The sequence below is a fragment of the Euprymna scolopes genome, chromosome 22 (assembly GCF_053919585.1).
Source record: "Euprymna scolopes isolate OS-2025 chromosome 22, ASM5391958v1, whole genome shotgun sequence".
NCBI lineage: Eukaryota > Metazoa > Mollusca > Cephalopoda > Sepiida > Sepiolidae > Euprymna > Euprymna scolopes.
The window spans coordinates 3,858,728-3,877,727 of NC_136503.1; the positions used below are offsets into that span (position 1 = coordinate 3,858,728).

Consider the following 19,000-nt stretch of genomic DNA (forward strand, 5'->3'; position numbering starts at 1 on the left):
AGCAAATGATGGCCAGTATGGGGATCGAACCCACGACATTCGCGTTATTATCACGACGCCCTAACCAACTGAGCTAACCGGCCGACACGTGGCATTTCCTTTATTTATTAAATTTTTTTTATTATAATTTACTTATCAAAACTATCTAAAACGAACTTATTTTTATGATATTTCACTTATTTCTTTCCGTTGGATTATGCTTTGTTATTCATTAAAATCATTTGCTTCGTGTAGCAAAATACAGCAAATGATGGCCAGTATGGGGATCGAACCCACGACATTCGCGTTATTAGCACGACGCTCTAACCAACTGAGCTAACCGGCCGACACGTGGCATACTCTTTATTTATTAAATTTTTTGGATTATGATTTACTTATCAAAACTATCTAAAACGAACTTATTTTTATTACATTTCACTTATTTCTTTCCGTTGGATTATGCTTTGTTATTCATTAAAATCATTTGCTTCCTGTAGCACAATACAGCAAATGATGGCCAGTATGGGGATCGAACCCACGACATTCGCGTTATTAGCACGACGCTCTAACCAACTGAGGTAACCGGCCGACACTGTGAATACTCTTTATTTATTAAATTTTTTGGATTATGATTTACTTATAAAAACTATCTAAAACGAACTTATTTTTATTACATTTCACTTATTTCTTTCCGTTGGATTATGCTTTGTTATTCATTAAAATCATTTGCTTCCTGTAGCACAATACAGCAAATGATGGCCAGTATGGGGATCGAACCCACGACATTCGCGTTATTAGCACGACGCTCTAACCAACTGAGCTAACCGGCCGACACGTGGCATATTCTTTATTTATTAAATTTTTTGGATTATTATTTACTTATCAAAACAATCTAAAACGAACTTATTTTTTATTACATTTCACTTATTTCTTTCCGTTGGATTATGCTTTGTTATTCATTAAAATCATTTGCTTCCTGTAGCAAAATACAGCAAATGATGGCCAGTATGGGGATCGAACCCACGACATTCGCGTTATTAGCACGACGCTCTAACCAACTGAGCTAACCGGCCGACACGTGGAATATTCTTTATTTATTAATTTTTTGGATTATGATTTACTTATCAAAACTATCTAAAACGAACTTATTTTTATGACATTTCACTTATATCTTTCCGTTGGATTATGCTTTGTTATTCATTAAAATCATTTGCTTCCTGTAGCAAAATACAGCAAATGATGGCCAGTATGGGGATCGAACCCACGACATTCGCGGTATTAGCACCACGCTCTAACCAACTGAGCTAACCGGCCGACACGTGGCATTTTCTTTATTGATTAAATTTTTTGGATTATGATTTACTTATCAAAACTATCTAAAACGAACTTATTTTTATGACATTTCACTTATTTCTTTCCGTTTGATTATGCTTTGTTATTCATTAAAATCATTTGCTTCGTGTAGCAAAATACAGCAAATGATGGCCAGTATGGAGATCGAACCCACGACATTCGCGTTATTAGCACGACGCTCTAACCAACTGAGCTAACCGGCCGACACGTTGCATTTCTTTTATTTATTAAATTTTTTGGATTATGATTTACTTATCAAAACTATCTAAAACGAACTTATTTTTATTACATTTCACTTATTTCTTTCCGTTGGATTATGCTTTGTTATTCATTAAAATCATTTGCTTCCTGTAGCAAAATATAGCAAATGATGGCCAGTATAGGGATCGAACCCACGACATTCGCGTTTTAGCACGACGCTCTTACCAACTGAGCTAACCGGCCGACATGTGCAATATTCTTTATTTATTAAATTTTTTGGATTATGATTTACTTATCAAAACAATCTAAAACTAACTTATTTTTATTACATTTCACTTATTTCTTTCCGTTGGATTATGCTTTGTTATTCATTAAAATCATTTGCTTCCTGTAGCACAATACAGCAAATGATGGCCAGTATTGGGATCGAACCTACGACATTCGCGTTATTAGCACGACGCTCTAACCAACTGAGCTAACCGGCCGACACGTGGCATTTTCTTTATTTATTAAATTTTTTTTTATTTTGATTTACTTATAAAAACTATCTAAAACGAACTTATTTTTATGACATTTCACTTATTTCTTTCCGTTGGATTATGCTTTGTTATTCATTAAAATCATTTGCTTCCTGTAGCAAAATACAGCAAATGATGGCCAGTATGGGGATCGAACCCACGACATTAGCGTTATTAGCACGACGCTCTAACCAACTGAGCTAACCGGCCGACACGTTGCATTTTCTTTATTTATTAAATTTTTTTGATTATGATTTACTTATCAAAACTATCTAAAACGAACTTATTTTTATGACATTTCACTTATTTCTTTCCGTTGGATTATACTTTGTTATTCATTAAAATCATTTGCTTCCTGTAGCAAAATACAGCAAATGATGGCCAGTATGGGGATCGAACCCACGACATTCGCGTTATTAGCACGACGCTCTAACCAACTGAGCTAACCGGCTGACACGTGGCATATTCTTTATTCATTAAATTTTTTTTTGATTATGATTTACTTATCAAAACTATCTAAAACGAACTTATTTTTATTACATTTCACTTATTTCTTTCCGTTGGATTATGCTTTGTTATTCATTAAAATCATTTTCCTCGTGTAGCAAAATACAGCAAATGATGGCCAGTATGGGGATCGAACCCACGACATTCGCGATATTAGCACGATGCTCTAACCAACTGAGCTAACCGGCCGACACGTGGCATTTTCTTTATTTATTAAATTTTTTTTATTATTATTTACTTATCAAAACTATCTAAAACGAACTTATTTTTATGACATTTCACTTATTTCTTTCCGTTGGATTATGCTTTGTTATTCATTAAAATCATTTGCTTCCTGTAGCAAAATACAGCAAATGATGGCCAGTATGGGGATCGAACCCACGACATTCGCGTTATTAGCACGACGCTCTAACCAACTGAGCTAACCGGCCGACACGTTGCATTTTCTTTATTTATTAAATTTTTTTGATTATGATTTACTTATCAAAACTATCTAAAACGAACTTATTTTTATGACATTTCACTTATTTCTTTCCGTTGGATTATACTTTGTTATTCATTAAAATCATTTGCTTCCTGTAGCAAAATACAGCAAATGATGGCCAGTATGGGGATCGAACCCACGACATTCGCGTTATTAGCACGACGCTCTAACCAACTGAGCTAACCGGCTGACACGTGGCATATTCTTTATTCATTAAATTTTTTTTTGATTATGATTTACTTATCAAAACTATCTAAAACGAACTTATTTTATTACATTTCACTTATTTCTTTCCGTTGGATTATGCTTTGTTATTCATTAAAATCATTTTCCTCGTGTAGCAAAATACAGCAAATGATGGCCAGTATGGGGATCGAACCCACGACATTCGCGATATTAGCACGATGCTCTAACCAACTGAGCTAACCGGCCGACACGTGGCATTTTCTTTATTTATTAAATTTTTTTTATTATTATTTACTTATCAAAACTATCTAAAACGAACTTATTTTTATGACATTTCACTTATTTCTTTCCGTTGGATTATGCTTTGTTATTCATTAAAATCATTTGCTTCCTGTAGCAAAATACAGCAAATGATGGCCAGTATGGGGATCGAACCCACGACATTCGCGTTATTAGCACGACGCTCTAACCAACTGAGCTAACCGGCCGACACGTGGCATATTCTTTATTTATTAAATTTTTTGGATTATTATTTACTTATCAAAACTATCTAAAACGAACTTATTTTTATTACATTTCACTTATTTCTTTCCGTTGGATTATGCTTTGTTATTCATTAAAATCATTTGCTTCCTGTAGCAAAATACAGCCAATGATGGCCAGTATGGGGATCGAACCCACGACATTCGCGTTATTAGCACGACGCTCTAACCAACTGAGCTAACCGGCCGACACGTGGCATTTTCTTTATTTATTATATTTTTTGGATTATGATTTACTTATCAAAACCATCTAAAACGAACTTATTTTTATTACATTTCACTTATTTCTTTCCGTTTGATTATGCTTTGTTATTCATTAAAATCATTTGCTTCCTGTAGCACAATACAGCAAATGATGGCCAGTATGGGGATCGAACCCACGACATTCGCGTTATTAGCACGACGCTCTAACCAACTGAGCTAACCGGCCGACACGTGGCATTTTCTTTATTTATTAATTTTTTTTTATTATGATTTACTTATAAAAACTATCTAAAACGAACTTATTTTTATTACATTTCACTTATTTCTTTCCGTTGGATTATGCTTTGTTATTCATTAAAATCATTTGCTTCCTGTAGCACAATACAGCAAATGATGGCCAGTATGGGGATCGAACCCACGACATTCGCGTTATTAGCACGACGCTCTAACCAACTAGGCTAACCGGCCGACACGTGGCATATTCTTTATTTATTAAATTTTTTGGATTATTATTTACTTATCAAAACTATCTAAAACGAACTTATTTTTATTACATTTCACTTATTTCTTTCCGTTGGATTATGCTTTGTTATTCATTAAAATCATTTGCTTCCTGTAGAAAAATACAGCAAATGATGGCCAGTATGGGGATCGAACCCACGACATTCGCGTTATTAGCACGACGCTCTAACCAACTGAGCTAACCGGCCGACACGTGGCATATTCTTTATTTATTAAATTTTTTGGATTATGATTTACTTATCAAAACTATCTAAAACGAACTTATATTTATTACATTTCACTTATATCTTTCCGTTGGATTATGCTTTGTTATTCATTAAAATCATTTGCTTCCTGTAGCAAAATACAGCAAATGATGGCCAGTATGGGGATCGAACCCACGACATTCGCGTTATTAGCACGACGCTCTAACCAACTGAGCAAACCGGCCGACACGTGGCATTTTCTTTATTTATTAAATATTTTGGATTATGATGTACTTATCAAAACTATCTAAAACGAACTTATTTTTATTACATTTCACTTATTTCTTTCCGTTGGATTATGCTTTGTTATTCATTAAAATCATTTGCTTCGTGTAGCAAAATACAGCAAATGATGGCCAGTATGGGGATCGAACCCACGACATTCGCGTTATTAGCACCACGCTCTAACAAGCTGAGCTAACCGGCACACACGTGGTTTTTTCTTTATTTATTAAATTTTTGGATTATGATTTACTTATCAAAACTATCTAAAACGAACTTATTTTTATGACATTTCACTTATTTCTTTCCGTTGGATTATGCTTTGTTATTCATTAAAATCATTTGCTTCCTGTAGCAAAATACATCAAATGATGGCCAGTATGGGGATCGAACCCACGACATCTGCGTTATTAGCACGACGCTCTAACCAACTTAGCTAACCGGCCGACACGTGGAATATTCTGTATTTATTAAATTTTTTGTGATTATGATTTACTCATCAAAACCATCTAAAACGAACTTATTTTTATTACATTTCACTTATTTCTTTCCGTTGGATTATGCTTTGTTATTCATTAAAATCATTTGCTTCCTGTAGCAAAATACAGCAAATGATGGCCAGTATTGGGATCGAACCCACGACATTCGCGTTATTAGCACGACGCTCTAACCAACTGAGCTAACCGGCCGACACGTGGCATTTTCTTTATTTATTAAATTTTTTTTTATTTTGATTTACTTATCAAAACTATCTAAAACGAACTTATTTTTATGACATTTCACTTATTTCTTTCCGTTGGATTATGCTTTGTTATTCATTAAAATCATTTGCTTCCTGTAGCAAAATACAGCAAATGATGGCCAGTATGGGGATCGGACCCACGACATTAGCGTTATTAGCACGACGCTCTAACCAACTGAGCTAACCGGCCGACACGTGGCATTTTCTTTATTTATTAAATTTTTTCGATTATGATTTACTTATCAAAACTATCTAAAACGAACTTATTTTTATTACATTTCACTTATTTCTTTCCGTTGGATTATACTTTGTTATTCATTAAAATCATTTGCTTCCTGTAGCAAAATACAGCAAATGATGGCCAGTATGGGGATCGAACCCACGACATTCGCGTTATTAGCACGACGCTCTAACCAACTGAGCTAACCGGCCGACACGTGGCATTTTCTTTATTTATTAAATTTTTTGGATTATGATTTACTTATCAAAACTATCTAAAACGAACTTATTTTTATTACATTTCACTTATTTCTTTCCGTTGGATTATGCTTTGTTATTCATTAAAATCATTTTCCTCGTGTAGCAAAATACAGCAAATGATGGCCAGTATGGGGATCGAACCCACGACATTCGCGATATTAGCACGATGCTCTAACCAACTGAGCTAACTTGCCGACACGTGGCTTTTTCTGTATTTATTAAATTTTTTTTATTATTATTTACTTATCAAAACTATCTAAAACGAACGTATTTTTATGACATTTCACTTATTTCTTTCCGTTGGATTATGCTTTGTTATTCATTAAAATCATTTGCTTCCTGTAGCAAAATACAGCAAATGATGGCCAGTATAGGGATCGAACCCACGACATTCGCGTTATTAGCACGACGCTCTAACCAACTGAGCTAACCGGCGACACGTGGCATTTTATTTATTTATAAAATTTTTTTATTATGAGTTACTTATCAAAACTATCTAAAACGAACTTATTTTTATGACATTGCACTTATTTCTTTCCGTTGGATTATGCTTTGTTATTCATTAAAATCATTTTCCTCGTGTAGCAAAATACAGCAAATGATGGCCAGTATTGGGATCGAACCCACGACATTCGCGTTATTAGCACGACGCTCTAACCAACTGAGCTAACCGGCCGACACGTGGCACTTTCTTTATTTATTAAATTTTTTTATTATGATTTACTTATCAAAACTATCTAAAACGAACTTATTTTTATGACATTTCACTTATTTCTTTCCGTTGGATTATGCTTTGTTATTCATTAAAATCATTTTCTTCGTGTAGCAAAATACAGCAATTTTGGCCAATATGGGGATCGAACCCACGACATTCGCACGACGCTCTAACCAACTGAGCTAAACGGCCGACACGTGGCATACTCTTTATTTATTAAATTTTTTGGATTATGATTTACTTATCAAAACTATCTAAAACGAACTTATTTTTATTACATTTCACTTATTTCTTTCCGTTGGATTATGCTTTGTTATTCATTAAAATCATTTGCTTCCTGTAGCAAAATACAGCAAATGATGGCCAGTATGAGGATCGAACCCACGACATTCAAGTTAATAGCACGACGCTCTAACCAACTGAGCTAACCGGCCGACACGTGGCATTTTCTTTATTTATTAAATTTTTTGGATTATGATTTACTTATCAAAACTATCTAAAATGAACTAATTTTTATTACATTTCACTTATTTTTTTCCGTTGGATTATGCTTTGTTATTCATTAAAATCATTTCCTTCCTGTAGCAAAATACAGCAAATGATGGCCAGTATGGGGATCGAACCCACGACATTCGCGTTATTAGCACGACGCTCTAACCAACTGAGCTAACCGGCCGACACGTGGAATATTCTTTATTTATTAAATTTTTTGGATTATGATTTACTTATCAAAACTATCTAAAACGAACTCATTTTTATGACATTTCACTTATTTCTTTCCGTTGGATTATGCTTTGTTATTCATTAAAATCATTTGCTTCCTGTAGCAAAATACAGCAAATGATGGCCAGTATGGGGATCGACCCCACGACGTTCGCGTTATTAGCACGACGCTCTAACCAACTGAGCTAACCGGCCGACACGTGGCATTTTCTTTATTAATTAAATTTTTTCGATTATGATTTACTTATCAAAGCTATCAAAAACGACCTGTTTTTTTATGACATTTCACTTATTTCTTTCCGTTGGATTATGCTTTGTTATTCATTAAAATCATTTGCTTCCTGTAGCAAAATACAGCAAATGATGGCCAGTATGGGGATCGAACCCACGACATTCGCGTTATTAGCACGACGCTCTAACCAACTGAGCTAACCGGCCGACACGTGGAATATTCTTTATTTATTAAATTTTTTGGATTATGATTTACTTATCAAAACTATCTAAAACGAACTCATTTTTATGACATTTCACTTATTTCTTTCCGTTGGATTATGCTTTGTTATTAATTAAAATCATTTGCTTCGTGTAGCAAAATACAGCAAATGATGGCCAGTATGGGGATCGAACCCACGACATTCGCGTTATTAGCACGACGCTCTAACCAACTGAGCTAACCGGCCGACACGTGGCATTTTCTTTATTTATTACATTTTTCGGATTATTATGTACTTATCAAAACTATCTAAAATAACTTATTTTTATTACATTTCACTTATTTCTTTCCGTTGGATTATGCTTTGTTATTCATTAAAATCATTTGCTTCCTGTAGCAAAATACAGCAAATGATGGCCAGTATGGGGATCGAACCCACGACATTCGCACGACGCTCTAACCAACTGAGCTAACCGGCCGACACGTGGCATTTTCTTTATTTATTAAATTTTTCGGATTATGATGTACTTATCAAAACTATCTAAAACGAACTTATTTTTATTACATTTCACTTATTTCTTTCCGTTGGATTATGCTTTGTTATTCATTAAAATCATTTGCTTCCTGTAGCAAAATACAGCAAATGATGGCCAGTATGGGGATCAAACCCGCGACATTCGCGTTATTAGCACGACGCTCTAACCAACTGAGCTAACCGGCCGACACGTGGCATTTTCTTTATTTATTAATTTTTTTTTATTATGATTTACTTATCAAAACTGTCTAAAACGAACTTATTTTTATGACATTTCACTTATTTCTTTCCGTTGGATTATGCTTTGTTATTCATTAAAATCATTTGCTTCCTGTAGCAAAATACAGCAAATGATGGCCAGTATGGGGATCGAACCCACGACATTCGCACGACGCTCTAACCAACTGAGCTAACCGGCCGACACGTGGCATTTTCTTCATTTATTAAATTTTTCGGATTATGATGTACTTATCAAAACTATCTAAAACGAACTTATTTTTATTACATTTCACTTATTTCTTTCCGTTGGATTATGCTTTGTTATTCATTAAAATCATTTGCTTCCTGTAGCAAAATACAGCAAATGATGGCCAGTATGGGGATCGAACCCACGACATTCGCAGGACGCTCTAACCAACTGAGCTAACCGGCCGACACGTGGCATATTCTTTATTTATTAAATTTTTCGGATTATGATTTACTTATCAAAACTATCTAAAACGAACTTATTTTTATTACATTTCACTTATTTCTTTCCGTTGGATTATGCTTTGTTATTCATTAAAATCATTTGCTTCCTGTAGCAAAATACAGCAAATGATGACCAGTATGAGGATCGAACCCACGACATTCGCGTTATTAGCACGTCGCTCTAACCAACTGAGCTAACCGGCCGACACGTGGAATATTCTTTATTTATTAAATTTTTTTTATTATTATTTACTTATCAAAACTATCTAACACGAACTTATTTTTATTACATTTCACTTATTTCTTTCCGTTGGATTATGCTTTGTTATTCATTAAAATCATTTGCTTCGTGTAGCAAAATACAGCAAATGATGGCCAGTATGGGAGTCGAACCCACGACATTCGCGTTATTAGCACGACGCTCTAACCAACTGAGCTAACCGGCCGACACGTGGCATTTTCTTTATTTATTAAATTTTTCCGATTATGATTTACTTATCAAAACTATCTAAAACGAACTTATTTTTATTACATTTCACTTATTTCTTTCCGTTGGATTATGCTTTGTTATTCATTAAAATCATTTGCTTCCTGTAGCAAAATACAGCAAATGATGGCCAGTATGGGGATCGAACCCACGACATTCGCGTTATTAGCACGACGCTCTAACCAACTGAGCTAACCGGCCGACACGTGGCATTTTCTTTATTTATTAAATTTTTTGGATTATGATTTACTTATCAAAACTATCTAAAACGAACCTATTTTTATGACATTTCACTTATTTTTTTCCGTTGGATTATGCTTTGTTATTCATTAAAATCATTTGCTTCCTGTAGCAAAATACAGCAAATGATGGCCAGTATGGGGATCGAACCCACGACATTCGCGTTATTAGCACGACGCTCTAACCAACTGAGCAAACCGGCCGACACGTGGCATTTTCTTTATTTATTAAATGTTTCTGATTATGATGTACTTATCAAAACTATCTAAAACGAACTTATTTTTATTACATTTCACTTATTTCTTTCCGTTGGATTATGCTTTGTTATTCATTAAAATCATTTTCTTCGTGTAGCAAAATACAGCAAATGATGGCCAGTATGGGGATCAAAACCGCGACATTCGCGTTATTAGCACGACGCTCTAACCAACTGAGCTAACCGGCCGACACGTGGCATTTTCTTTATTTATTAATTTTTTTGGATTATGATTTACTTATCAAAACTATCTAAAACGAACTTATTTTTATGACATTTCACTTATTTTTTTCCGTTGGATTATGCTTTGTTATTCATTAAAATCATTTGCTTCCTGTAGCAAAATACAGCAAATGATGGCCAGTATGGGGATCGAACCCACGACATTCGCGTTATTAGCACGACGCTCTAACCAACTGAGCTAACTGGCCGACACATGGCATATTCTTTATTTATTAAATTTTTTGTATTGTGATTTACTTATCAAAACTATCTAAAACGAACTTATTTTTATTACATTTCACTTATTTCTTTCCGTTGGATTATGCTTTGTTATTCATTAAAATCATTTGCTTCCTGTAGCAAAATACAGCAAATGATGGCCAGTATTGGGATCGAACCCACGACATTCGCGTTATTAGCACGACGCTCTAACCAACTGAGCTAACCGGCCGACACGTGGCATTTTCTTTATTTATTAAATTTTTTGGATTATGATTTACTTATCAAAACTATCTAAAACGAACTTATTTTTATGACATTTCACTTATTTTTTTCCGTTGGATTATGCTTTGTTATTCATTAAAATCATTTGCTTCCTGTAGCAAAATACAGCAAATGATGGCCAGTATGGGGATCGAACCCACGACATTCGCGTTATTAGCACGACGCTCTAACCAACTGAGCTAACCGGCCGACACGTGGCATATTCTTTATTTATTAAATTTTTTGTATTATGATTTACTTATCAAAACTATCTAAAACGAACTTATTTTTATTACATTTCACTTATTTCTTTCCGTTGGATTATGCTTTGTTATTCATTAAAATCATTTGCTTCCTGTAGCAAAATACAGCAAATGATGGCCAGTATGGGGATCGAACCCACGACATTCGCGTTATTAGCACGACGCTCTAACCAACTGAGCTAACCGGCCGACACGTGGCATTTTCTTTATTTATTACATTTTTCGGATTATTATGTACTTATCAAAACTATCTAAAATAACTTATTTTTATTACATTTCACTTATTTCTTTCCGTTGGATTATGCTTTGTTATTCATTAAAATCATTTGCTTCCTGTAGCAAAATACAGCAAATGATGGCCAGTATGGGGATCGAACCCACGACATTCGCACGACGCTCTAACCAACTGAGCTAACCGGCCGACACGTGGCATTTTCTTTATTTATTAAATTTTTCGGATTATGATGTACTTATCAAAACTATCTAAAACGAACTTATTTTTATTACATTTCACTTATTTCTTTCCGTTGGATTATGCTTTGTTATTCATTAAAATCATTTGCTTCCTGTAGCAAAATACAGCAAATGATGGCCAGTATGGGGATCAAACCCGCGACATTCGCGTTATTAGCACGACGCTCTAACCAACTGAGCTAACCGGCCGACACGTGGCATTTTCTTTATTTATTAATTTTTTTTTATTATGATTTACTTATCAAAACTGTCTAAAACGAACTTATTTTTATGACATTTCACTTATTTCTTTCCGTTGGATTATGCTTTGTTATTCATTAAAATCATTTGCTTCCTGTAGCAAAATACAGCAAATGATGGCCAGTATGGGGATCGAACCCACGACATTCGCACGACGCTCTAACCAACTGAGCTAACCGGCCGACACGTGGCATTTTCTTCATTTATTAAATTTTTCGGATTATGATGTACTTATCAAAACTATCTAAAACGAACTTATTTTTATTACATTTCACTTATTTCTTTCCGTTGGATTATGCTTTGTTATTCATTAAAATCATTTGCTTCCTGTAGCAAAATACAGCAAATGATGGCCAGTATGGGGATCGAACCCACGACATTCGCAGGACGCTCTAACCAACTGAGCTAACCGGCCGACACGTGGCATATTCTTTATTTATTAAATTTTTCGGATTATGATTTACTTATCAAAACTATCTAAAACGAACTTATTTTTATTACATTTCACTTATTTCTTTCCGTTGGATTATGCTTTGTTATTCATTAAAATCATTTGCTTCCTGTAGCAAAATACAGCAAATGATGACCAGTATGAGGATCGAACCCACGACATTCGCGTTATTAGCACGTCGCTCTAACCAACTGAGCTAACCGGCCGACACGTGGAATATTCTTTATTTATTAAATTTTTTTTATTATTATTTACTTATCAAAACTATCTAACACGAACTTATTTTTATTACATTTCACTTATTTCTTTCCGTTGGATTATGCTTTGTTATTCATTAAAATCATTTGCTTCGTGTAGCAAAATACAGCAAATGATGGCCAGTATGGGAGTCGAACCCACGACATTCGCGTTATTAGCACGACGCTCTAACCAACTGAGCTAACCGGCCGACACGTGGCATTTTCTTTATTTATTAAATTTTTCCGATTATGATTTACTTATCAAAACTATCTAAAACGAACTTATTTTTATTACATTTCACTTATTTCTTTCCGTTGGATTATGCTTTGTTATTCATTAAAATCATTTGCTTCCTGTAGCAAAATACAGCAAATGATGGCCAGTATGGGGATCGAACCCACGACATTCGCGTTATTAGCACGACGCTCTAACCAACTGAGCTAACCGGCCGACACGTGGCATTTTCTTTATTTATTAAATTTTTTGGATTATGATTTACTTATCAAAACTATCTAAAACGAACCTATTTTTATGACATTTCACTTATTTTTTTCCGTTGGATTATGCTTTGTTATTCATTAAAATCATTTGCTTCCTGTAGCAAAATACAGCAAATGATGGCCAGTATGGGGATCGAACCCACGACATTCGCGTTATTAGCACGACGCTCTAACCAACTGAGCAAACCGGCCGACACGTGGCATTTTCTTTATTTATTAAATGTTTCTGATTATGATGTACTTATCAAAACTATCTAAAACGAACTTATTTTTATTACATTTCACTTATTTCTTTCCGTTGGATTATGCTTTGTTATTCATTAAAATCATTTTCTTCGTGTAGCAAAATACAGCAAATGATGGCCAGTATGGGGATCAAAACCGCGACATTCGCGTTATTAGCACGACGCTCTAACCAACTGAGCTAACCGGCCGACACGTGGCATTTTCTTTATTTATTAATTTTTTTGGATTATGATTTACTTATCAAAACTATCTAAAACGAACTTATTTTTATGACATTTCACTTATTTTTTTCCGTTGGATTATGCTTTGTTATTCATTAAAATCATTTGCTTCCTGTAGCAAAATACAGCAAATGATGGCCAGTATGGGGATCGAACCCACGACATTCGCGTTATTAGCACGACGCTCTAACCAACTGAGCTAACCGGCCGACACATGGCATATTCTTTATTTATTAAATTTTTTGTATTGTGATTTACTTATCAAAACTATCTAAAACGAACTTATTTTTATTACATTTCACTTATTTCTTTCCGTTGGATTATGCTTTGTTATTCATTAAAATCATTTGCTTCCTGTAGCAAAATACAGCAAATGATGGCCAGTATTGGGATCGAACCCACGACATTCGCGTTATTAGCACGACGCTCTAACCAACTGAGCTAACCGGCCGACACGTGGCATTTTCTTTATTTATTAAATTTTTTGGATTATGATTTACTTATCAAAACTATCTAAAACGAACTTATTTTTATGACATTTCACTTATTTTTTTCCGTTGGATTATGCTTTGTTATTCATTAAAATCATTTGCTTCCTGTAGCAAAATACAGCAAATGATGGCCAGTATGGGGATCGAACCCACGACATTCGCGTTATTAGCACGACGCTCTAACCAACTGAGCTAACCGGCCGACACGTGGCATATTCTTTATTTATTAAATTTTTTGTATTATGATTTACTTATCAAAACTATCTAAAACGAACTTATTTTTATTACATTTCACTTATTTCTTTCCGTTGGATTATGCTTTGTTATTCATTAAAATCATTTGCTTCCTGTAGCAAAATACAGCAAATGATGGCCAGTATGGGGATCGAACCCACGACATTCGCGTTATTAGCACGACGCTCTAACCAACTGAGCTAACCGGCCGACACGTGGCATTTTCTTTATTTATTAAATTTTTTGCATTATGATTTACTTATCAAAACTATCTAAAACGAACTTATTTTTATTACATTTCACTTATTTCTTTCCGTTGGATAATGCTTTGTTATTCATTAAAATCATTTCCTTCCTGTAGCACAATACAGCAAATGATGGCCAGTATGGGGATCGAACCCACGACATTCGCGTTATTAGCACGACGCTCTAACCAACTGAGCTAACCGGCCGACACGTGGCATATTCTTTATTTATTAAATTTTTAATATTATGATTTACTTATCAAAACTATCTAAAACGAACTTATTTTTATTACATTTCACTTATTTCTTTCCGTTGGATTATGCTTTGTTATTCATTAAAATCATTTGCTTCCTGTAGCAAAATACAGCAAATGATGGCCAGTATGAGGATCGAACCCACGACATTCGCGTTATTAGCACGACGCTCTAACCAACTGAGCTAACCGGCCGACACGTGGTATTTTCTTTATTTATTAAATTTTTTGTATTATGATTTACTTATCAAAACTATCTAAAACGAACTTATTTTTATGACATTTCACTTATTTCTTTCCGTTGGATTATGCTTTGTTTTTCATTAAAATCATTTGCTTCCTGTAGCAAAATACAGCAAATGATGGCCAGTATGAGGATCGAACCCACGACATTCGCGTTATTAGCACGACGCTCTAACCAACTGAGCTAACCGGCCGACACGTGGTATTTTCTTTATGTATTAAATTTTTTGTATTATGATTTACTTATGAAAACTATCTAAAACGAACTTATTTTTATGACATTTCACTTATTTCTTTCCGTTGGATTATGCTTTGTTATTCATTAAAATCATTTGCTTCCTGTAGCAAAATACAGCAAATGATGGCCAGTATGGGGATCGAACCCACGACAGTCGCGTTATTAGCACGACGCTCTAACCAACTGAGCTAACCGGCCGACACGTGGCATTTTCTTTATTTATTAAATTTTTTGGATTATGATTTACTTATCAAAACTATCTAAAACGAACTTATTTTTATGACATTTCACTTATTTTTTTCCGTTGGATTATGCTTTGTTATTCATTAAAATCATTTGCTTCCTGTAGCAAAATACAGCAAATGATGGCCAGTATGGGGATCGAACCCACGACATTCGCGTTATTAGCACGACGCTCTAACCAACTGAGCTAACCGGCCGACACGTGGCATATTCTTTATTTATTAAATTTTTTTTATTATGATTTACTTATCAAAACTATCTAAAACGAACTTATTTTTATTACATTTCACTTATTTCTTTCCGTTGGATTATGCTTTGTTATTCATTAAAATCATTTGCTTCCTGTAGCAAAATACAGCAAATGATGGCCAGTATGGGGATCGAACCCACGACATTCGCGTTATTAGCACGACGCTCTAACCAACTGAGCTAACCGGCCGACACGTGGCATATTCTTTATTTATTAAATTTTTTGTATTATGATTTACTTATCAAAACTATCTAAAACGAACTTATTTTTATTACATTTCACTTATTTCTTTCCGTTGGATTATGCTTTGTTATTCATTAAAATCATTTGCTTCCTGTAGCAAAATACAGCAAATGATGGCCAGTATGGGGATCGAACCCACGACATTCGCGTTATTAGCACGACGCTCTAACCAACTGAGCTAACCGGCCGACACGTGGCATATTCTTTATTTATTAAATTTTTTGTATTATGATTTACTTATCAAAACTATCTAAAACGAACTTATTTTTATTACATTTCACTTATTTCTTTCCGTTGGATTATGCTTTGTTATTCATTAAAATCATTTGCTTCCTGTAGCAAAATACAGCAAATGATGGCCAGTATGGGGATCGAACCCACGACATTCGCGTTATTAGCACGACGCTCTAACCAACTGAGCTAACCGGCTGACACGTTGCATTTTCTTTATTCATTAAATTTTTTTTATTATGATTTACTTATCAAAACTATCTAAAACGAACTTATTTTTATTACATTTCACTTATTTTTTTCCGTTGGATTATGCTTTGTTATTCATTAAAATCATTTGCTTCCTGTAGCAAAATACAGCAAATGACGGCCAGTATGGGGATCGAACCCACGACATTCGCGTTATTAGCACGACGCTCTAACCAACTGAGCTAACCGGCCGACACGTGGCATATTCTTTATTTATTAAATTTTTTTTATTATGATTTACTTATCAAAACTATCTAAAACGAACTTATTTTTATTACATTTCACTTATTTTTTTCCGTTGGATTATGCTTTGTTATTCATTAAAATCATTTGCTTCCTGTAGCAAAATACAGCAAATGATGGCCAGTATGGGGATCGAACACACGACATTCGCGTTATTAGCACGACGCTCTAACCAACTGAGCTAACCGGCCGACACGTGGCATTTTCTTTATTTATTAAATTTTTTGTATTATGATTTACTTATAAAAACTATCTAAAACGAACTTATTTTTATTACATTTCACTTATTTCTTTCCGTTGGATTATGCTTTGTTATTCATTAAAATCATTTGCTTCCTGTAGCAAAATACAGCAAATGATGGCCAGTATGAGGATCGAACCCGCGACATTCGCGTTATTAGCATGACGCTCTAACCAACTGAGCTAACCGGCCGACACGTGGCATATTCTTTATTTATTAAATTTTTTGGATTATGATTTACTTATCAAAACTATCTAAAACGAACTTATTTTTATTACATTTCACTTATTTCTTTCCGTTGGATTATGCTTTGTTATTCATTAAAATCATTTGCTTCCTGTAGCAAAATACAGCAAATGATGGCCAGTATGGGGATCGAACCCACGACATTCGCGTTATTAGCACGACGCTCTAACCAACTGAGCTAACCGGCCGACACGTGGCATATTCTTTATTTATTAAATTTTTTGTATTATGATTTACTTATCAAAACTATCTAAAACGAACTTATTTTTATTACATTTCACTTATTTCTTTCCGTTGGATTATGCTTTGTTATTCATTAAAATCATTTGCTTCCTGTAGCAAAATACAGCAAATGATGGCCAGTATGGGGATCGAACCCACGACATTCACGTTATTAGCACGACGCTCTAACCAACTGAGCTAACCGGCCGACACGTGGCATATTCTTTATTTATTAAATTTTTTGTATTATGATTTACTTATCAAAACTATCTAAAACGAACTTATTTTTATGACATTTCACTTATTTCTTTCCGTTGGATTATGCTTTGTTATTCATTAAAATCATTTGCTTCCTGTAGAAAAAATACAGCAAATGATGGCCAGTATGGGGATCGAACCCACGACATTCGCGTTATTAGCACGACGCTCTAACCAACTGAGCTAACCGGCCGACACGTGGCATATTCTTTATTTATTAAATTTTTTTTATTATGATTTACTTATCAAAACTATCTAAAACGAACTTATTTTTATTACATTTCACTTATTTTTTTCCGTTGGATTATGCTTTGTTATTCATTAAAATCATTTGCTTCCTGTAGCAAAATACAGCAAATGATGGCCAGTATGAGGATCGAACCCACGACATTCGCGTTATTAGCACGACGCTCTAACCAACTGAGCTAACCGGCCGACACGTGGCATATTCTTTATTTATTAAATATTTTGGATTATGATTTACTTATCAAAACTATCTAAAACGAACTTATTTTTATTACATTTCACTTATTTCTTTCCGTTGGATTATGCTTTGTTATTCATTAAAATCATTTGCTTCCTGTAGCAAAATACAGCAAATGATGGCCGGTATGAGGATCGAACCCACGACATTCGCGTTATTAGCATGACGCTCTAACCAACTGAGCTAACCGGCCGACACGTGGCATATTCTTTATTTATTAAAGTTTTTGGATTATGATTTACTTAACAAAACTATCTAAAACGAACTTATTTTTATTACATTTCACTTATTTCTTTCCGTTGGATTATGCTTTGTTATTCATTAAAATCATTTGCTTCCTGTAGCAAAATACAGCAAATGATGACCAGTATGAGGATCGAACCCACGACATTCGCGTTATTAGCACGACGCTCTAACCAACTGAGCTAACCGGCCGACACGTGGCATTTTCTTTATTTATTAAATTTTTTGGATTATGATTTACTTATCAAAACTATCTAAAACGAACTTATTTTTATGACATTTCACTTATTTTTTTCCGTTGGATTATGCTTTGTTATTCATTAAAATCATTTGCTTCCTGTAGCAAAATACAGCAAATGATGGCCAGTATGGGGATCGAACCCACGACATTCGCGTTATTAGCACGACGCTCTAACCAACTGAGCTAACCGGCCGACACGTGGCATTTTCTTTATTTATTAAATTTTTTGGATTATGATTTACTTATCAAAACTATCTAAAACGAACTTATTTTTATTACATTTCACTTATTTTTTTC

The 19,000-nt window shown here is 34.4% G+C and overlaps 55 non-coding genes across 55 annotated transcripts; all 55 read right to left on the minus strand.

Moving 5' to 3' along the window:
• Window positions 1-251: 251 nt before the first annotated feature.
• Window positions 252-325, minus strand: Trnai-aau (transfer RNA isoleucine (anticodon AAU)). Its single transcript has one exon. It is a non-coding gene; the product is annotated as a tRNA-Ile (tRNA).
• Window positions 326-493: 168 nt separating this feature from the next.
• On the minus strand, window positions 494-567 carry Trnai-aau (transfer RNA isoleucine (anticodon AAU)). Its single transcript has one exon. It is a non-coding gene; the product is annotated as a tRNA-Ile (tRNA).
• Window positions 568-735: 168 nt separating this feature from the next.
• On the minus strand, window positions 736-809 carry Trnai-aau (transfer RNA isoleucine (anticodon AAU)). Its single transcript has one exon. It is a non-coding gene; the product is annotated as a tRNA-Ile (tRNA).
• A 169-nt stretch (window positions 810-978) lies between these two features.
• Window positions 979-1,052, minus strand: Trnai-aau (transfer RNA isoleucine (anticodon AAU)). The gene has a single exon. It is a non-coding gene; the product is annotated as a tRNA-Ile (tRNA).
• A 409-nt stretch (window positions 1,053-1,461) lies between these two features.
• Window positions 1,462-1,535, minus strand: Trnai-aau (transfer RNA isoleucine (anticodon AAU)). The gene has a single exon. It is a non-coding gene; the product is annotated as a tRNA-Ile (tRNA).
• A 652-nt stretch (window positions 1,536-2,187) lies between these two features.
• Trnai-aau (transfer RNA isoleucine (anticodon AAU)) lies at window positions 2,188-2,261 on the minus strand. The gene has a single exon. It is a non-coding gene; the product is annotated as a tRNA-Ile (tRNA).
• A 168-nt stretch (window positions 2,262-2,429) lies between these two features.
• Trnai-aau (transfer RNA isoleucine (anticodon AAU)) lies at window positions 2,430-2,503 on the minus strand. Its single transcript has one exon. It is a non-coding gene; the product is annotated as a tRNA-Ile (tRNA).
• Window positions 2,504-2,673: 170 nt separating this feature from the next.
• Trnai-aau (transfer RNA isoleucine (anticodon AAU)) lies at window positions 2,674-2,747 on the minus strand. Its single transcript has one exon. It is a non-coding gene; the product is annotated as a tRNA-Ile (tRNA).
• Window positions 2,748-2,915: 168 nt separating this feature from the next.
• On the minus strand, window positions 2,916-2,989 carry Trnai-aau (transfer RNA isoleucine (anticodon AAU)). The gene has a single exon. It is a non-coding gene; the product is annotated as a tRNA-Ile (tRNA).
• Window positions 2,990-3,157: 168 nt separating this feature from the next.
• Window positions 3,158-3,231, minus strand: Trnai-aau (transfer RNA isoleucine (anticodon AAU)). Its single transcript has one exon. It is a non-coding gene; the product is annotated as a tRNA-Ile (tRNA).
• Window positions 3,232-3,400: 169 nt separating this feature from the next.
• Trnai-aau (transfer RNA isoleucine (anticodon AAU)) lies at window positions 3,401-3,474 on the minus strand. Its single transcript has one exon. It is a non-coding gene; the product is annotated as a tRNA-Ile (tRNA).
• Window positions 3,475-3,642: 168 nt separating this feature from the next.
• Trnai-aau (transfer RNA isoleucine (anticodon AAU)) lies at window positions 3,643-3,716 on the minus strand. The gene has a single exon. It is a non-coding gene; the product is annotated as a tRNA-Ile (tRNA).
• Window positions 3,717-3,884: 168 nt separating this feature from the next.
• On the minus strand, window positions 3,885-3,958 carry Trnai-aau (transfer RNA isoleucine (anticodon AAU)). The gene has a single exon. It is a non-coding gene; the product is annotated as a tRNA-Ile (tRNA).
• A 168-nt stretch (window positions 3,959-4,126) lies between these two features.
• Trnai-aau (transfer RNA isoleucine (anticodon AAU)) lies at window positions 4,127-4,200 on the minus strand. Its single transcript has one exon. It is a non-coding gene; the product is annotated as a tRNA-Ile (tRNA).
• A 168-nt stretch (window positions 4,201-4,368) lies between these two features.
• On the minus strand, window positions 4,369-4,442 carry Trnai-aau (transfer RNA isoleucine (anticodon AAU)). Its single transcript has one exon. It is a non-coding gene; the product is annotated as a tRNA-Ile (tRNA).
• A 168-nt stretch (window positions 4,443-4,610) lies between these two features.
• On the minus strand, window positions 4,611-4,684 carry Trnai-aau (transfer RNA isoleucine (anticodon AAU)). The gene has a single exon. It is a non-coding gene; the product is annotated as a tRNA-Ile (tRNA).
• Window positions 4,685-4,852: 168 nt separating this feature from the next.
• Trnai-aau (transfer RNA isoleucine (anticodon AAU)) lies at window positions 4,853-4,926 on the minus strand. Its single transcript has one exon. It is a non-coding gene; the product is annotated as a tRNA-Ile (tRNA).
• Window positions 4,927-5,578: 652 nt separating this feature from the next.
• Trnai-aau (transfer RNA isoleucine (anticodon AAU)) lies at window positions 5,579-5,652 on the minus strand. Its single transcript has one exon. It is a non-coding gene; the product is annotated as a tRNA-Ile (tRNA).
• Window positions 5,653-6,063: 411 nt separating this feature from the next.
• Window positions 6,064-6,137, minus strand: Trnai-aau (transfer RNA isoleucine (anticodon AAU)). The gene has a single exon. It is a non-coding gene; the product is annotated as a tRNA-Ile (tRNA).
• Window positions 6,138-6,787: 650 nt separating this feature from the next.
• Trnai-aau (transfer RNA isoleucine (anticodon AAU)) lies at window positions 6,788-6,861 on the minus strand. The gene has a single exon. It is a non-coding gene; the product is annotated as a tRNA-Ile (tRNA).
• Window positions 6,862-7,260: 399 nt separating this feature from the next.
• Window positions 7,261-7,334, minus strand: Trnan-auu (transfer RNA asparagine (anticodon AUU)). The gene has a single exon. It is a non-coding gene; the product is annotated as a tRNA-Asn (tRNA).
• A 168-nt stretch (window positions 7,335-7,502) lies between these two features.
• Trnai-aau (transfer RNA isoleucine (anticodon AAU)) lies at window positions 7,503-7,576 on the minus strand. Its single transcript has one exon. It is a non-coding gene; the product is annotated as a tRNA-Ile (tRNA).
• Window positions 7,577-7,744: 168 nt separating this feature from the next.
• Window positions 7,745-7,818, minus strand: Trnai-aau (transfer RNA isoleucine (anticodon AAU)). The gene has a single exon. It is a non-coding gene; the product is annotated as a tRNA-Ile (tRNA).
• A 169-nt stretch (window positions 7,819-7,987) lies between these two features.
• Trnai-aau (transfer RNA isoleucine (anticodon AAU)) lies at window positions 7,988-8,061 on the minus strand. Its single transcript has one exon. It is a non-coding gene; the product is annotated as a tRNA-Ile (tRNA).
• A 168-nt stretch (window positions 8,062-8,229) lies between these two features.
• Trnai-aau (transfer RNA isoleucine (anticodon AAU)) lies at window positions 8,230-8,303 on the minus strand. Its single transcript has one exon. It is a non-coding gene; the product is annotated as a tRNA-Ile (tRNA).
• A 1,350-nt stretch (window positions 8,304-9,653) lies between these two features.
• Window positions 9,654-9,727, minus strand: Trnai-aau (transfer RNA isoleucine (anticodon AAU)). The gene has a single exon. It is a non-coding gene; the product is annotated as a tRNA-Ile (tRNA).
• A 168-nt stretch (window positions 9,728-9,895) lies between these two features.
• On the minus strand, window positions 9,896-9,969 carry Trnai-aau (transfer RNA isoleucine (anticodon AAU)). Its single transcript has one exon. It is a non-coding gene; the product is annotated as a tRNA-Ile (tRNA).
• A 168-nt stretch (window positions 9,970-10,137) lies between these two features.
• Trnai-aau (transfer RNA isoleucine (anticodon AAU)) lies at window positions 10,138-10,211 on the minus strand. Its single transcript has one exon. It is a non-coding gene; the product is annotated as a tRNA-Ile (tRNA).
• A 410-nt stretch (window positions 10,212-10,621) lies between these two features.
• Window positions 10,622-10,695, minus strand: Trnai-aau (transfer RNA isoleucine (anticodon AAU)). Its single transcript has one exon. It is a non-coding gene; the product is annotated as a tRNA-Ile (tRNA).
• A 168-nt stretch (window positions 10,696-10,863) lies between these two features.
• Trnai-aau (transfer RNA isoleucine (anticodon AAU)) lies at window positions 10,864-10,937 on the minus strand. The gene has a single exon. It is a non-coding gene; the product is annotated as a tRNA-Ile (tRNA).
• Window positions 10,938-11,105: 168 nt separating this feature from the next.
• On the minus strand, window positions 11,106-11,179 carry Trnai-aau (transfer RNA isoleucine (anticodon AAU)). The gene has a single exon. It is a non-coding gene; the product is annotated as a tRNA-Ile (tRNA).
• A 168-nt stretch (window positions 11,180-11,347) lies between these two features.
• Trnai-aau (transfer RNA isoleucine (anticodon AAU)) lies at window positions 11,348-11,421 on the minus strand. Its single transcript has one exon. It is a non-coding gene; the product is annotated as a tRNA-Ile (tRNA).
• A 1,350-nt stretch (window positions 11,422-12,771) lies between these two features.
• Trnai-aau (transfer RNA isoleucine (anticodon AAU)) lies at window positions 12,772-12,845 on the minus strand. The gene has a single exon. It is a non-coding gene; the product is annotated as a tRNA-Ile (tRNA).
• Window positions 12,846-13,013: 168 nt separating this feature from the next.
• Window positions 13,014-13,087, minus strand: Trnai-aau (transfer RNA isoleucine (anticodon AAU)). The gene has a single exon. It is a non-coding gene; the product is annotated as a tRNA-Ile (tRNA).
• Window positions 13,088-13,255: 168 nt separating this feature from the next.
• Trnai-aau (transfer RNA isoleucine (anticodon AAU)) lies at window positions 13,256-13,329 on the minus strand. Its single transcript has one exon. It is a non-coding gene; the product is annotated as a tRNA-Ile (tRNA).
• Window positions 13,330-13,739: 410 nt separating this feature from the next.
• Trnai-aau (transfer RNA isoleucine (anticodon AAU)) lies at window positions 13,740-13,813 on the minus strand. Its single transcript has one exon. It is a non-coding gene; the product is annotated as a tRNA-Ile (tRNA).
• A 168-nt stretch (window positions 13,814-13,981) lies between these two features.
• On the minus strand, window positions 13,982-14,055 carry Trnai-aau (transfer RNA isoleucine (anticodon AAU)). The gene has a single exon. It is a non-coding gene; the product is annotated as a tRNA-Ile (tRNA).
• Window positions 14,056-14,223: 168 nt separating this feature from the next.
• Window positions 14,224-14,297, minus strand: Trnai-aau (transfer RNA isoleucine (anticodon AAU)). The gene has a single exon. It is a non-coding gene; the product is annotated as a tRNA-Ile (tRNA).
• Window positions 14,298-14,465: 168 nt separating this feature from the next.
• On the minus strand, window positions 14,466-14,539 carry Trnai-aau (transfer RNA isoleucine (anticodon AAU)). The gene has a single exon. It is a non-coding gene; the product is annotated as a tRNA-Ile (tRNA).
• A 168-nt stretch (window positions 14,540-14,707) lies between these two features.
• On the minus strand, window positions 14,708-14,781 carry Trnai-aau (transfer RNA isoleucine (anticodon AAU)). Its single transcript has one exon. It is a non-coding gene; the product is annotated as a tRNA-Ile (tRNA).
• Window positions 14,782-14,949: 168 nt separating this feature from the next.
• Window positions 14,950-15,023, minus strand: Trnai-aau (transfer RNA isoleucine (anticodon AAU)). The gene has a single exon. It is a non-coding gene; the product is annotated as a tRNA-Ile (tRNA).
• A 168-nt stretch (window positions 15,024-15,191) lies between these two features.
• Trnai-aau (transfer RNA isoleucine (anticodon AAU)) lies at window positions 15,192-15,265 on the minus strand. Its single transcript has one exon. It is a non-coding gene; the product is annotated as a tRNA-Ile (tRNA).
• Window positions 15,266-15,433: 168 nt separating this feature from the next.
• On the minus strand, window positions 15,434-15,507 carry Trnai-aau (transfer RNA isoleucine (anticodon AAU)). The gene has a single exon. It is a non-coding gene; the product is annotated as a tRNA-Ile (tRNA).
• A 168-nt stretch (window positions 15,508-15,675) lies between these two features.
• On the minus strand, window positions 15,676-15,749 carry Trnai-aau (transfer RNA isoleucine (anticodon AAU)). The gene has a single exon. It is a non-coding gene; the product is annotated as a tRNA-Ile (tRNA).
• A 168-nt stretch (window positions 15,750-15,917) lies between these two features.
• On the minus strand, window positions 15,918-15,991 carry Trnai-aau (transfer RNA isoleucine (anticodon AAU)). Its single transcript has one exon. It is a non-coding gene; the product is annotated as a tRNA-Ile (tRNA).
• A 168-nt stretch (window positions 15,992-16,159) lies between these two features.
• Trnai-aau (transfer RNA isoleucine (anticodon AAU)) lies at window positions 16,160-16,233 on the minus strand. The gene has a single exon. It is a non-coding gene; the product is annotated as a tRNA-Ile (tRNA).
• Window positions 16,234-16,401: 168 nt separating this feature from the next.
• Window positions 16,402-16,475, minus strand: Trnai-aau (transfer RNA isoleucine (anticodon AAU)). Its single transcript has one exon. It is a non-coding gene; the product is annotated as a tRNA-Ile (tRNA).
• A 168-nt stretch (window positions 16,476-16,643) lies between these two features.
• On the minus strand, window positions 16,644-16,717 carry Trnai-aau (transfer RNA isoleucine (anticodon AAU)). The gene has a single exon. It is a non-coding gene; the product is annotated as a tRNA-Ile (tRNA).
• Window positions 16,718-16,885: 168 nt separating this feature from the next.
• Window positions 16,886-16,959, minus strand: Trnai-aau (transfer RNA isoleucine (anticodon AAU)). Its single transcript has one exon. It is a non-coding gene; the product is annotated as a tRNA-Ile (tRNA).
• Window positions 16,960-17,369: 410 nt separating this feature from the next.
• Trnai-aau (transfer RNA isoleucine (anticodon AAU)) lies at window positions 17,370-17,443 on the minus strand. The gene has a single exon. It is a non-coding gene; the product is annotated as a tRNA-Ile (tRNA).
• Window positions 17,444-17,611: 168 nt separating this feature from the next.
• On the minus strand, window positions 17,612-17,685 carry Trnai-aau (transfer RNA isoleucine (anticodon AAU)). The gene has a single exon. It is a non-coding gene; the product is annotated as a tRNA-Ile (tRNA).
• A 169-nt stretch (window positions 17,686-17,854) lies between these two features.
• Window positions 17,855-17,928, minus strand: Trnai-aau (transfer RNA isoleucine (anticodon AAU)). Its single transcript has one exon. It is a non-coding gene; the product is annotated as a tRNA-Ile (tRNA).
• Window positions 17,929-18,096: 168 nt separating this feature from the next.
• Window positions 18,097-18,170, minus strand: Trnai-aau (transfer RNA isoleucine (anticodon AAU)). Its single transcript has one exon. It is a non-coding gene; the product is annotated as a tRNA-Ile (tRNA).
• Window positions 18,171-18,580: 410 nt separating this feature from the next.
• Window positions 18,581-18,654, minus strand: Trnai-aau (transfer RNA isoleucine (anticodon AAU)). The gene has a single exon. It is a non-coding gene; the product is annotated as a tRNA-Ile (tRNA).
• A 168-nt stretch (window positions 18,655-18,822) lies between these two features.
• Window positions 18,823-18,896, minus strand: Trnai-aau (transfer RNA isoleucine (anticodon AAU)). Its single transcript has one exon. It is a non-coding gene; the product is annotated as a tRNA-Ile (tRNA).
• Between the last annotated feature and the right edge of the window lie 104 nt (window positions 18,897-19,000).